General features: G+C 46.7%; 2 long non-coding RNA genes across 2 annotated transcripts; both read right to left on the bottom strand.

Moving 5' to 3' along the window:
• Positions 1 to 76: 76 nt before the first annotated feature.
• On the bottom strand, positions 77 to 9583 carry LOC141372780 (uncharacterized). The gene is made up of 3 exons (XR_012378188.1): positions 9443 to 9583; positions 6043 to 6193; positions 77 to 88 (listed from the first exon to the last, which is right to left on the bottom strand). It is a non-coding gene; the product is annotated as an uncharacterized lncRNA (long non-coding RNA).
• On the bottom strand, positions 7387 to 9201 carry LOC141372779 (uncharacterized). Its single transcript, XR_012378187.1, has 3 exons — positions 9118 to 9201; positions 8798 to 8865; positions 7387 to 7865 (listed from the first exon to the last, which is right to left on the bottom strand). It is a non-coding gene; the product is annotated as an uncharacterized lncRNA (long non-coding RNA).
• Positions 9584 to 13934: the final 4351 nt, after the last annotated feature.

The following is a 13934-nucleotide window of genomic DNA, read 5'->3' as shown; positions in this document are numbered from 1 at the left end:
AGGCAGTGCTGCTGCAAGGTGGCAGATACCCCCCACACCAGAATATGCGTGCCCATGAGCCTCAGCACCTATGTGTCGGCTTTTAGACCTAGAAAAAAGAGAGGTTGAGGGTCTACTTTGAGTCTAGGGAGCAGTCTTCCAAGGGTAACAAGTCTCCCTGAAGCTCCATGAGCTGCCAGTCCCTCTCCTCTAATGGCTGGACTCGATGGGTCACACAAGGGCCCACGGGAGGAGCTCGGGAGTTGAGGCTTCAAATCTTGCCTGTCGGAGGCTGCCATGGACCCATCTCCTGATTGGTACATGTGCAGCTACTGGTGCATTCCTGAACACACAGGCTCTCTATAGCCTCTGCATCTTCGAACAAGCATGTCCATCTGTCTGAAACATCATTCTGTCCCAAGCACTTAGAAACCTCCTACCACCTCCTCCTTTTTACAGAATAAATATTAGCTAACCAAGCCCAAGAGAATTAAAGTAACAGATAGGTTATGAGCAGATGCAGCTTCCTCCAGCAAGGTGAGAATGGTTCCATCTTACACAAGGGTGCTGCGTGCTCTCATCGGAGGATACGGGTAAGAACCCAATGACCATCAACATTCACTTAACATGATTTTCTAAAAATTCCGGAATAGAAGAGAATTTCAATCATTTAATAAAAGTTACCTCCCTGAAACCTAAAACAAACATTCCTAATGGTGACACATTGATGTGTGCCATTTAAACTGGAAAACCTGATATACATACGCTGTCATAACTACAATCAGACATTAAAGTAGAAAGCTTAGCCATGTAATAAAATGAGAAAAATCAGGAGTATAGAAATGGTTTACCTGGCAATATGCCTCAGTAGAGAGCTTAAAACCCTCCTATTAAACTTTAACATGTTGAATAAATATTTAAAATACTTTTCAACTGTATGCCATGCCAATTTGAACATTTCAGAAACAAAATTAAGAAAGAAGGAAGAGAAAAAAGAAACTGAATCATGGGAGTATAGAATCAGCATCCTGGAGCTGGCAGCCGTCAGGATACTTGCTTTTCTCTGGTTCCCTAGAACCACATGTGAGGGAGTGGACAAGGTACTGGCTCTCCATAAGAGAGGGCATGAAAGAACCACAAATAAGCTTCAGAAGAGCGATATCCCAAATTAAGTATGAAACTAGAAAACACATACACGGCACAAGGAAACTGTGTCAGTACGGACTCTGCATGGAGAGAAACATACAGAGAATGTTCTCTGAAAATTAAAAACTCTCATATGACTTTGGGGTTCATATTTCCACTATTGGTTTATTCCAATAAGGCCCAATACAAGAAATAAACACGAAGTGGTAACAGATTGTTTTTCCAGGTCTCTATAGGGTAAAACCAAAGGAAAATCCTCTCTGAAGGAATGAATATACTCCATGAAAATTAATCAAGGGAACCTCACTAAAATGGAGTCAAGGAGGCCAGAAGGGGGCGCTCTCATGCCCGACTAGTCCAGGTGAATTATAAGAATTGTCTGTTACAGACCCAACAGAAGCGTCCTTAACAGGAGATAATCATGAGTTATGGCCCCCCAGGGAAAGATGGGGCTCCCACAAGAAATCGACCACACCCCTGCAGCTCAGCTGCCAGAACCCAGCATCAGCCTGAAGCCCTGCTAGCCTCCAGCGGACTTTCCTTCAAAACCACCCTCCCAACTTCTTCCTTCTTCACCCTAAAGTAATGGGCTTCTCCTTTATTTGTGGGGGCTAGCCTATGGTTTGGCTGTAGCTTGCTCCTCCTGAGTTACAATTCTCTGAACTCAGAAGTCATAGACTCTCTCAGGTATCACCTCATAAATACCTGCTAAAATAACAAAATTCACAAAAGACACAAGAAACAAGTAGAACTAGTCCACCACACATTGGAAATAATAGAATATAATACAGATTTGCTGAAAGATATAGAAGAGCATTAAAAAAGATATAAAAGAGCATAAAAAAAGGAAAGAACAAGATACAGTGAAAAAATATTAAGTAGGCCTCACACACAAGAAAGAAAAGGAAGAAAACCTAAAGAGAACTTCTAGAAATGAGAAAACCACAGAATATAAAAACTTGAGGGATAAAAAACAGGTTACACATACATGGAGAATAAAAAAGTGGAATTTCATCTGAACAAATTATTACAATGCAGCCCAGAGGTAAAAAATGATCAAAGATACAAAGAGCCTAGAAGACGTGGAACGAGGAGAAAGTCTAATACAGAAGTAGGCAGAACTCCAGAGGGGATCGGAGAGAATAGAACACAGGCAATTTTAAAACAAAGAGCAACAGGTGAGTTTTCAAAACTGATTTACGACAAATACTCAGATCAAGCAATCACAACTGACCTGTACTGAGACACATTCAGAGTAAAACTTCAGGATTTCAAAGCCAATGGGAAGTATTAAAAGCTGCCTGGGAGAAAAGATATGTCTAAAACAGAAGAGCAATTATACTTTGTGTGGACCCAACCTTCAGTATGGAAGTCAGAATACGAGGCAAGAATTCTTACCTCCAAAGCGCTGAAAGAAAATAAGAAATTAGCCTGGAATTGAATACTTAAAAAGATATTTTCTGATAAAAAAAACCAAACCGACCAACCTGAAATGGTTCACCACTGATCAATCATTACTAAAGGAACACCCAGTAAACATTCTTTAAAGGGAGTGACAATCGCAGATAGAAAGATAGAATCATAAAGAGTGATCTTAATATGTGGTGCTATGGACTGAGCTATGGTGCCTCGAACATTCACGTGTTGACATCCTAAAGTCAAATGTGACTATTTGGATTAAGGAAGTAATTAAGGTGACATGAGGTCATAAGGTGGGGCCCTGAGCCAAAGGAATCAGTATTTTTAGAAGGTGAGACGCCAGAAAGCTGTCTCCTTGCCACAGCCAGAAGGGGGCCGAGAAGGGGTCCAGCTGCAGGCCAGAAAGCAGGTCCTCACCAGAACCCGAGGCAGCGGGCACCCGGACTTCAGCCTCCAGCCTCTAGACCTGGGGGAAAGAAATCTGTTGTTCAACCCACTCAGTCCTCATTTTGTTGCAGCAACACGAGAGGACTAAGACATGTGGATAAATTAAAGCAAACCTCAACTAGGTAGCGCAAGGATAATTCCTTATTTGGAAGGTCAAAGAAAATAAGACAGAAAACGATACCAACGGCACACCAGGCAGGAGGGAACTGATTCGGATCAAAGTGTTTTTTGGTTTTTGCATGGTTTACAAAGAGGTTAGAGATCTTGATGGAATTTAGATGTATGTCGCACAACTTCCACAAAAGATTCTTCCCCTCCCCCAACATTTAAATATATAAAAGACTATTTTTAGGTTCTATAAAAACAAGCTGCTAGATTGGCCTTCAGGCTGCCAACTCCTACAGGAGGGAAACATGATTAGCCTAGGTAGCTTCCCCTCCTGGAGCTGTAGTTACCAAATGAAGAAGATGGGATTAATAAAAATTGAAAGCTCCAAGGAGTGAGTGGCCCCAAAGACTCCTACGGAGAGGTGAATCCGGGGCGGGGGTCTCGGGGCTGGAGGAGGGCCGGGCTGGACCCACACCCTGCGCGACGAAGCTTTGCACGCTGAAAAAACCGGCGGCGGGTTGGACGGCGGCGGAGAAGAGAGCGCCCCGGGGCAGCCAGGCTGAAGTGCCGCGGAAGGAGCAGGTCCCTCCCCGCAGCGCCGCCCTCTCTGTCTGGCGCCCCTAGCGGCGGAGCCTCGCATGGCGGCACCGGCCGGGGGAAGCGGGTCTGAGGGGCCTGGCGGGGGACCGCTGGAGCTGAGCTATTCTTAGTAATTGGCGCACCACGTAAAAAGGAAACATAGACTTTCTAGTATCAAAGGTGATGCCAATACAAAAAGCATTGCTATAATGGAGAGTTTTTCATAACTGCAAAAGGGTAAATCCAACAAGCCGAAGATATAATTCTAAATTCGTATGCCTCTATATACATAGCCTCAAAATCCATCAAGCAAACATTAACAGACATAAAAGATGAAATGGTAGATTTCACTATAAATTTCTCTGTGTGTATGACAAAACAAGCCAGCAAATTAATAAAGAGGTAGAATATTTGAACATCAGGATTAACAAACTTGACCGAATGACATACAGAGCACGGCATCCAACAACTGAAAAATCAGTTTTTTCAAGTGGGCATGGAATAATTATCAAATTTTTATCCATATGCTGTGGGTAAAGCAATTCTCTACAATTTCAATGGATTGAAATCATCTTGAGTGTGTTTTTGACCATAGTGTTATTAAGTAAAAAACTAATAACAAAAATTAAAATATTCCCAATGTTCGGAAATGAAGCAGTAAATTTCTTGATATTCTAAGACTCAAAAAAAATGACAATGGAAGTTAGAGTATACTTATATTAAATTAAATGTGTACATAATGTGAAAATGAAAAAAGGGAAGCTTCCTTTAGACGCAAGAGAGGCCAGCAGGTGAGCTCTCACCTCCTGCCTCCCCTCGTCAATAGCCCATTCAACGGGCAAGCACCTCACCTTGCCGGGTGGAGACCCTTTACTGCACTGAGGAGGAAGGAAGGTTCCCAAGGCAACAGCCCAGCCAATGAGGGACTGTCACAGCCCAGCCTGTGAGAGACTGTCTCAGCTCAGCCAATGAGAAACCAGTTACTTCCAGCTCCCAGTTTAGTGCAGTGGACTTTCAGTTTAAAACAGCCCCTCCCAGCTCCTCCTTTCTTCTACAAAAGAGGCTTCCTATCGTTTTGACATAGGATGCTGGTCCTGCACTGCATTTTTTTGTTGTTGTTGTTCTCCAATAAGCCCATTTTTGCTGGTAAAGTAACTGGTAGTTTTATTTTTAAAGTGAACAGTAATACATTATTATTTGTCGTGTAGTGTTAATGCCTGCTTATAAGGAGGAATTTGTGATCTAAAATCATGTATTAATGGTAGAAAGTCAGAAGGTTAAAGATGGGAGTATCAATTTCAAGAAATTAGGAAACATATAACAAATGAACCCAAAGGAAATAGAAACGGAAATTAATTAAATAGAAAAAGGAGCCCCCAAATCAACAAAATCAAAAGTTATTTCTTTGAAAAAGCTAATAAAACTAATAAATCCCTAGAAAGAATGATCATGACTAGAGAGAAAAAAGAAATTATCAATATCAGGAATGAAAAAGATGACATGTCTACAGATCTTACAAACATTAAAAAGATATGGGAAAGAATACCATCTAGGGCTTAGGCAAAGTGTTCTTGAGTTGACACTAAAAGCACAATCCATAAAAGGAACAGTCGATAAATTGGACTTCCTCAAAATTAAAATGTTTTACTTTGCTAAAGATCCTGTTAGGAGGATGGGAAGATGAGCTGCAGACCTGGAGGACATTTCTATAAGCTATACAATCCTACAAAGAAGTATCATCGAAAATATATAGGGAACTCTCAGAGCTCCACAGTTAAAACATGAAAATACAATTAGAAAATGGAGTAGAACACATGAACAGACATTTCACCGACAAGCACACGAAAAGATGTTCAACATCATTATCCTTAATGGAAATGCAAATTCAGCATTAGTCACAATGAGATGTCACTACACACCTGTCAGAAAGGCTACAATAAAAAAATAGTGGCCACACTAAATGCTGGTGAGGATGCAGAGAAATTGGATCACTCACACACCACTTGTGAGAATGTAGGTTGGTCAGCCACAATGGAAAACAGTGTGGCAGTTTCTTATAAAACTGGACATGCAAGTACAGCATGACCCAGCAATGAGTGCTTCTCCCAGAGATATGAAAATGTGTGTGTGTGCAAAACACCTATGGGGCTTCATTCAAAATAGTAAAAAACTGGAAACAACTTAGATACCCTTCAGTGGGGAAGTGGTTAGACCAGCTGTGGTCCATCCACACTGTGGAACACTTCTCAGCAATGAAAGGGATGAACTAGTGACACAGGCAACAACCTGAATGAAACTCAAGGGAATTATCCTGAGTGAAAAAAAGCCGAGTCCCCCACACCTTCCTGCTGGGCAGCTCCTCACCTCGTTGGAGATAGCAGAAGCACGTCCAGGGCTCCAGAAGGAGCGGAGAAAGCACATGAGACTTGGCGGGGCTGGGGGGTGGGGTAGTTCTGCGGCAGGCCAGTGCTGTCTCCTCGCTCACCGTCAGAGCTGCAGACCTGCTCTTGGTCTTCTTTATGGCAAACAGAGGAAGATGGGATTCTGGTCACCCCCACAGGCCACTTAGACAAGTGGAACTTAAGAGATATTTGGTTTTCAAGCAAAGGAACCATTTCCCCTGACAAATCCAGATAACCTAAACAATAGTGTTGGTTTGTGTGGAGTTGGGGAGACAGAAAGCTGGAAGAAAGCTTTTGTGATTCAAAGCCACACCTCTCAGACTTGGCTGGGCACCGCACATCACCTGTGGTTGCTTAAGATGCCACCGGCCACCCGCCACTACTGGCTATCAAGTGTTCGAAAGGTTGCTAGTGCAGCAGAGGAACTGAATTTTAGATGTCATTTAACTTGAGTGAGTTTGACTTTCAATAGTCACACTCCCTCTAGGTGATGTCAGGGCACAGCTCTAATAGACCTTTATTGTCCATGTCTTGCTATTCCTTGTATATTTTTTTTAAAGATGGATTTATTTGAGAGAGAAGGAGGGAGAGAGTGAGTGAGCAGGGGGAAGGGGCAGAGGCAGAGGGAAAGAGAGAATCTCAAACAGATTCCCCGCTGATCACGGAGCCCAGCATGGGGCTCAGTCCCACAACCAGGAGATCATGACCTGGGCTGAAATCAAGAGTCGGTCGCCCAACCAACTGAGCCACCCAGGCGCCCCATTGCTATTCCTTGTATTTTTAAAATTTAATCAAGAAAATACATTCCTCATGTCCTAACAGTGGGACACAGCTGAATTAACTGTACAACTTGTCCTCTTCTGTGCATGCATGGTCTTAGCAGCCTCCATGTGGTTGGGGGACTCTGGCCCCGGACCCCATGGTGCAAAGAGCCCTAGGCACCCTGCTGTAGCCCCAGTACCAACCTGCCCTGCCCGCCCTCTCCACAAACCACACCAGGTTGGAGGCCCACCGTGCAGCTGGGGGAACCACAGGCCTTGCCTCCCCCCAGCCCCCCGGCATCCCCTCCCCACCTCTCTCCCTCCCTTTCCTCCCACCTGGCTTTCTGCTTAATGTTCAGTCTCCACGTGCTTTCTTCCTTTCCCCTCACCCCTCCCCCACTGGCTGCCTCCCCTCTCTCTCCCCCCACCACGGCAGGGACACTGCAGGGACAGCGGCGGTGTGCTCCAGAGCCAGCCGTTCGATTTCCAAGAACTTGGGGAGCTTTCATTAAGGACAGTCGTATGTCAAATTAAATTATATCCCCTTGTAATTTAATACATCATATTACAACGAAGGTGATACTCAGAACCGATTACCTCCGATTATTTTGCCACATGTGACTGTCATCCAGTCTGCTGTGGTGGCTCTGCCCACTCTGGCCACTGTGGCTGACGGTGGGGCCACGACGTGGCAGGGCCACTGGCGCCGCTGCCCCACTCAGCCCCCGGTGGCCCCACACTGGCAGCGGGGTCAGCCGGAGGGGATGGTCCACACCGCAGAAATCGGCAGATGGTCAGGGAAAACCATGTCGCAGTGTAGCATTTTTTGGATTATTAACACTTAACAAAGTGGCAGAGAAACGCTGATCATGCAGAAGTGACTGTCTGCTGCTGTGAGCTCTGGGAGTGGCACCAAACTTGCAGAATTTGAAAACAATTATCCCCTGGCCCAGAGAATTCCCTGACAGCGTTGATGAGGGAGCCCCCACGTGTGACGCCTCTTTTGTTCCACGTTCCTCTTACCCTTCAAGACAGAGGAAAATATCCGTCAGCACACCAGTCAGAATGGATGATTCCCTCGTGCTGCAAGAAAGCCCAGCAAAGCATTCTGGGCCCATCTGCTGGTCGTGTGGAGGAGACCATAAGGAGCACTGTGTATCTTATTATTCTTTGTGACTGGTGTGCTACGTGTCTTTTACGTGCATATAATTTGCAGTAAACTTAAGCACATGCACTGCATGGTTTTGTGGGCAAGCTGCTTGTTAAACCTTCACCAGTGCACCCCTGAGGGGCTCCCCTCCTGCCCACTGTGCTTCTCCTTGTCTTGTGGATGCCTCTCCCTTCTTCACCCCTTCTCTCTCCCTCTCTCATATCCTCCCGTATGATTCCTTTTTGCTTCAGATGGCCTAGACCCTCCATGCCCTTGGATCAGTCCTTCTAGTTAGTGGCACTGAAGGTCACAGTCTTGGCGACATTTCCCCCTTTCCCAGAGGTCATGATGCCTGTGTCAACACACCTTTCTGGAGAATTCTGGGCTCCGAAAGCTCTGGGATGATGGCCAGACTTTACAGATGACAGAGCATTTCGCACCCAGAGAGTGTTTGATCCTCAGGGCCAACCTGGAGGAAGCCCCTCAAACTCGACTCAGGAGACCAGGGTGCCAAGCCTCGGTGCCACGCTCAGCCCTCCAGCTAAACTGCACTGTCAGGCCTCGGACCAGACCCTGAGATCCCCAGTCCAGGCCTGTCTGCCGGTGGCGGCTTCTGGGGACAGGACTTTCTTGGTGGGAGGTATCTGGCTCAGCTGCCATTTGGGGATGCTTTTCTGGACTCAGCAGCCCAGGGAAGATCAAACCACAGTTTCCTGGACCCTAGGCCGCACGCAGACAGGTGTCTGGTCTACTCTGCAGATGCCTGCAGCCTCCCCAGGAGTGCCCGCTTCTACTGGGGTGCTCACTGTCATTGCCGCAGCGGCCGGTGGACCGACTGTGTGCCGGCCACTGAAGGCGCCGAGTTGGAGCTCCCCTAGAAGCAGACCCAGAGGTGAGGGTTGGAGAGCCAGTGATTCACTCAGGAGGTAAAGGGACATCTCTAGGGGATACGAGGAAGAGAAGGCATGCTCGGCCAGTTACCGCTGCAGGCCACGCCCTTCTCCCGCGGGAATCACGTGGTGCTTGTAGAGAAAGCTCACCTCTGACCATCCCACCACCTCGCGAGGGACTGGGGGCGCCTCAGAGACTGAGGGGGGCATCCGTTTTTCGGGCATTGCTGTCCTACTTCGCTAAGATCCAAGGATCAAGGCCAGGAGCAAGCCCCAGGCCAAGAAGTGTGGTGCCAGCACTGGGAGCCAGGCACGGGCACAGGGTGGCGAGGCAGAGGGTGCAGGCGGGCTCGGGAGCGGTCCGTGGTTTCGGCGCACGGGAACTCAGCAGCGCCTCCTGCGGCCGGCTGCACAGGGGGCTCTGCCGTAGTGATGAGGCAAACAAGGCAGGAAGCTGGCCGGAAGACTCGCTGCAGGGAGGACACAGCCAGGCGGGGGGGGGGGGCAGGTGCACCTGCCCCCTGAGCCCAGAGGATCTCTTAAATAGGTCTTCTCTACTACCTGGGACTGTGCGAAGTACACGCAGAAGCCATTCCCTTAGGGCGCCTGGGTGGCTCAGTGGGTGAAGCGTCTGCCTTCGGCTCAGGTCATGATCCCAGGGTCCTGGGATTGAGTCCCGCATGGGGCTTCCTGCTCAATGGAGCCTGCTTCTCCCTCTACCTCTGCCCTTCCCCCTGCTTGTGCATTCTCTCTCTCTCTCAAACAAAGAAATAAGTCAATAATCTTTAAAAACAAACAAACAAAAAGAACAAGAAGCCATTCCCCGATGCCACAGGTTGGCACTCACCACCCCCACGGCCCTCCTTCCTGTGAAAACCATTGGCCCTCCCAATCCCAGCCAAGGCCACTGTGAGCCAAGGCTGGGCACTGTGCCCAACATGTGGGAAGCACAATAAATATTTGTGGAATTAATGAATAACTGAATGATTTCAGTGTGGGGGGCCTCCTTATCTCCAGTTGGACAAGTCCTCCCTTACTTGTCTCCTGTTTGCAGACTGATACCTGCCAGGGTCCAGGCGGCCGAGGTGCCAAGCCCCAGCCTGCCCACTGGCCAGGTTTCTACAGTGGAACCAACAAGGTGGTGCCCCCCGCGGGGCATTCCAGCTTCCAGGCAGCCAGCTGGCTTCTCCGGGGCCCAGAAATGATCCTACAGGAGGCAGCACAATGACACAGGGCCCGCCAGGTGGCAGGCACCAAGCTGGGCACCACAGGCGCAGGGAGGTGCCCCCTGTCTGTAGAGTGGACCTGGTGGGGGTACAAAGAGGACAGTGTGAGTGGAGGATGAGGTAGAGAGCTGGGATCCTGAGACCAGGGGTGCGTGCCCACAGATGAGCCACTGGCTTTTCCCTGGTCAGCTGGGAGGAGGCACCCGAGCTCACCTGTGCAGGGCTTTGGGAAGCCCCTTCAGAACCACCTTTGCTGGCATCCTCCCAGCTGGAGAAAGATGGCCATGTCAGTCCCGCCCAGACCCTGCCCTACCTGACAAAAGGGTGTGAGCTCCAGGTCTGCACTCAGGGTCCTGAGCCAGCATGATCTCTGCTGTCCCCCCCTTGTCTTCCGGTGAGGAGTGTGGCCCTGAAGTCACCCTGCTCCATGCTCTGGCAGCCTTGCCCTCTGGAGCCCTAGAAGCTTTCTGGGTCCCTTCTCTTGTTGAAAGAGCCCCCCCCCCCCGGCCCCCTCTGCAAGCTGTCCCTTTCACCTCTGTCTTCCCGATGCCTTGAAGGGAACCCCATGCCTTGGAGCCCCAAAGTCACCACCTTCCTCTTCACCATCCCACCATCTACTGCCTCCTGGCTGGGGCGGGAGTTAGGGCTCAGGTCCATGCTGCTGGCCTCTGTGCCCAGCTTTTCACTGCCACTCTGCCCGCACATTTTCACTTTGCCAGCAGGAGGTGCTAGAGGGAGCTGGATGCTGGAGGGCAGGAGCCATGCCTGTGCCATAGCCATTTGTAGAGAGCAAGATGTAGTCACTCATGTCAAGCAGTGGCTTGTGTTGAGGGCATTGCAGCTAAGACCAGACATTGCCGAGACCAGCACTGGCAGACAACACCCCAGAACTGATAACCAGCAGAGGACGTCTGCAGGGGCCCGAGACCTGTTAAATCCCTTTAAAAAGGGAGGATTTGGGGAGGAGTTAAGATGGTGGAGAAGTAGGGGACCCTAATTTCATCTGGTCCCTGGAATTCAGCTAGATAGTTATCAAATCATTCTGAACACCTGCAAAATCAACCAGATCTCTGAGAAGAGAATTGCTGCAATTCTACAAATAGAAAAGCAACCCTTTTTGCAAGGTAGGAGGTGTGGCGATGTGAATTTGGGGTGCTATATCAGAAGATAACAACCGGGCGTGGGGAAGGAGGCTCCATCAGCCAGCTACTGGAAAGTGATAGAGCAGCGGAGCACAAAATCAGAAATTTTATTTTATTTTTTATTTTTATTTAAATTCAATTAATTAACACATTATTTGTTTCAGGGGTACAGGTCTGTGATTCATCAGTCTTATATAAGACGCAGTACTCATTATAACACATACGCTCCCCAATGTCCATCACCCAGTTACCCCATCCCTCACCCCTCAAATCCTCAGATTGTTTCCTATGATTAAGAGTATCTCATGGTTTCCCTCCTTCGCTGGTTTCATCGTTTCATTTTTTCCTCTCTTTCCCTATGATCCTCTGCCTTGTTTTATTGTTCCCTCTGCCTTGTTTCTAAAATTCCTCATATCAGTGAGATCATATGATAATTGTCTTTCTCTGATTGACTTATTTCGCTTAGCATAATACCCTCTCGTTCCATCCACATCATTGCAAATGGCAAGATTTCATTTTTTAGGGCTGCGTAATATTCCAAAGTATATATAGACCACATCTTTTTTATCCATTCATCTGTCGATGGCCATCTGGGCTCTTTCCATAGTGTGGCTCTTGTGGACATTGATCCTATAAACATTGGGGTGCAGATACCCCTTCAGATCACTACATTTTTTTTAAAGATTTTATTTATTTATTTGACAGAGAGAGACAAAGCGAGGGAAGGAACACAAGCAGGGGGAGTGGGAGAGGGAGAAGCAGGCTTCCCGCTGAGCAGGGAGCCCGATGCGGGGCTTGATCCCAGGACCCTGGGACCATGACCCCAGCCGAAGGCAGATGCTTAACAACTGAGCCTCCCAGGTGCCCCAGATCACATTTGATCTTTGGGGTAAATACCTAGTGGTACAGTTGCTGGGTCATGGGTAGCTCTATTTTCAACTTTCTGAGGAACCTCCATACTGTCTTCCAGAGTGGCTGCACCAGCTTACATTCCCACCAACAGTGTAGGAGGGTTCCCCTTTCTCCGCATCCTCGCCAACATCTGTTGTTTCCTGATTTGTTAATTTTAGCCATTCTGACTGGTGTGAGGTGGTATTTCATTGTGGTTTTGATTTGTATTTTCCTGATGCCAAGTGATGTTGAGCACTTTTTCATGTGTCTGTTGGCCATTTGGATGTCTTCTTTGGAAAAATGTCTGTTCATGTCTTCTGCCCATTTCTTGATTGGATTATTTGTTCTTAGGGTGTTGAGTTTGATAAGTTCTTTATAGATTTTGGATACTAGTCCTTTATCTGATATGTCAGTTGTAAATATCTTCTCCAATTCTGTCGGTTGTCTTTTGGTTTTGTTGACTATTTCCTTTGCTGGGCAAAAGCTTTTTATCTTGATGAAGTCCCAATAGTTCATTTTTGCCTTTCAAATTCCCTTGCCTTTAGAGATGTGTCTTGCAAGAAGTTGCTGCTGCTGAGGTCAAAGAGATTTCTGCCTATGTTCTCCTCTGGATTCCAGTCTCACATTTAGGTCTTTCATCCATTTTGAGTTTATTTTGTGTATGGTGTAAGAAAATCGTTCAGTTTCATTCTTCTGCATGTGGCTGTCCAATTTTCCCAACACCGTTTGTTGAAGAGACTTTTTTCCATTGGATAGTCTTTCCCGCTTTGTTGAAGATTAGTTGACCATAGAGTTGAGGGCCCATTTCTGGGTTTTCTATTCTGTTCAATAGATCTATGTGTCTGTTTTTGTGCCAGGACCATACTGTCTTAATGATTACAGCTTTGTAATAGAGCTTGATGCCCGGAATTGTGATGCTACCAGCTTTGATTTTCTTTTTCAACATTCCTCTGGCTATTCGGGTTCTTTCCTGGTTCCATACAAATTTTAGGATTATTTGTTCCAGCTCTGTGAAAAATGTCAATAGTATTTCAATAGGGATTGCATTGAATGTGTATATTGCTCTAGGTAGCACAGACATTTTAACAATATTTGTTCTTCCAATCCATGAACATAAGATGTTTTACAATTTCTTTGTGTCTTCCTCAAAATTTCTTTCATGAGGGTTCTATAGTTTTTTGAGTACAGATCCTTTACTTCTTTGGTTAGGTTTATTCCTATGTATCTTATGGGTTTGGGGTGCAATTGTAAATGGGATCAATTCCTTAATTTCTTTTTCTTCTGTCTCATTGTTAGTGTATAGAAATGCCACTGATTTCTGTACATTGATTTTATATCCTGCCACTTTACTGAATTCCTGTATGAGTTCTAGCAGTTTTGGGGTGGAATGTTTTCTGTTTTCACATAGAGTATCATGTCACCTGCAAAGAGTGAGAGTTTGACTTCTTCTTTGCTGATTTGAATGCCTTTTATTTCTTTTTGTTGTCTGATTGCCGTGGCTAGAAGTCGACTTCTAATACTATATTGAATAGCAGTGGTGATAGTGGACATCCCTGCCGCGTTCCTGACTTTAGGGGGAAAGCTCTCAGTTTTTCCCCATTGAGAATGATATTTGCTGTGGGTTTTTCATAGATGGCTTTTATGATATTGAGCTATGTACCCTCTATCGCTACACTGTGAAGAGTATTAATCAGGAAAGGATGCTGTACTTTGTCAAATGCTTTTTCCGCATCTATGTGGAGGTGTTAACCTATTTTTATTGATTTTGAGGGGGATTCTGTGTGCTTCCTGGAC

The sequence above is a fragment of the Callorhinus ursinus genome, unplaced genomic scaffold (genome assembly GCF_003265705.2).
Source record: "Callorhinus ursinus isolate GAN/ISIS: 27379988/994484 unplaced genomic scaffold, GSC_fseal_2.0 scaffold5, whole genome shotgun sequence".
Classification (NCBI taxonomy): domain Eukaryota; kingdom Metazoa; phylum Chordata; class Mammalia; order Carnivora; family Otariidae; genus Callorhinus; species Callorhinus ursinus.
This window is presented reverse-complemented; position numbering and strand designations above follow the sequence as displayed.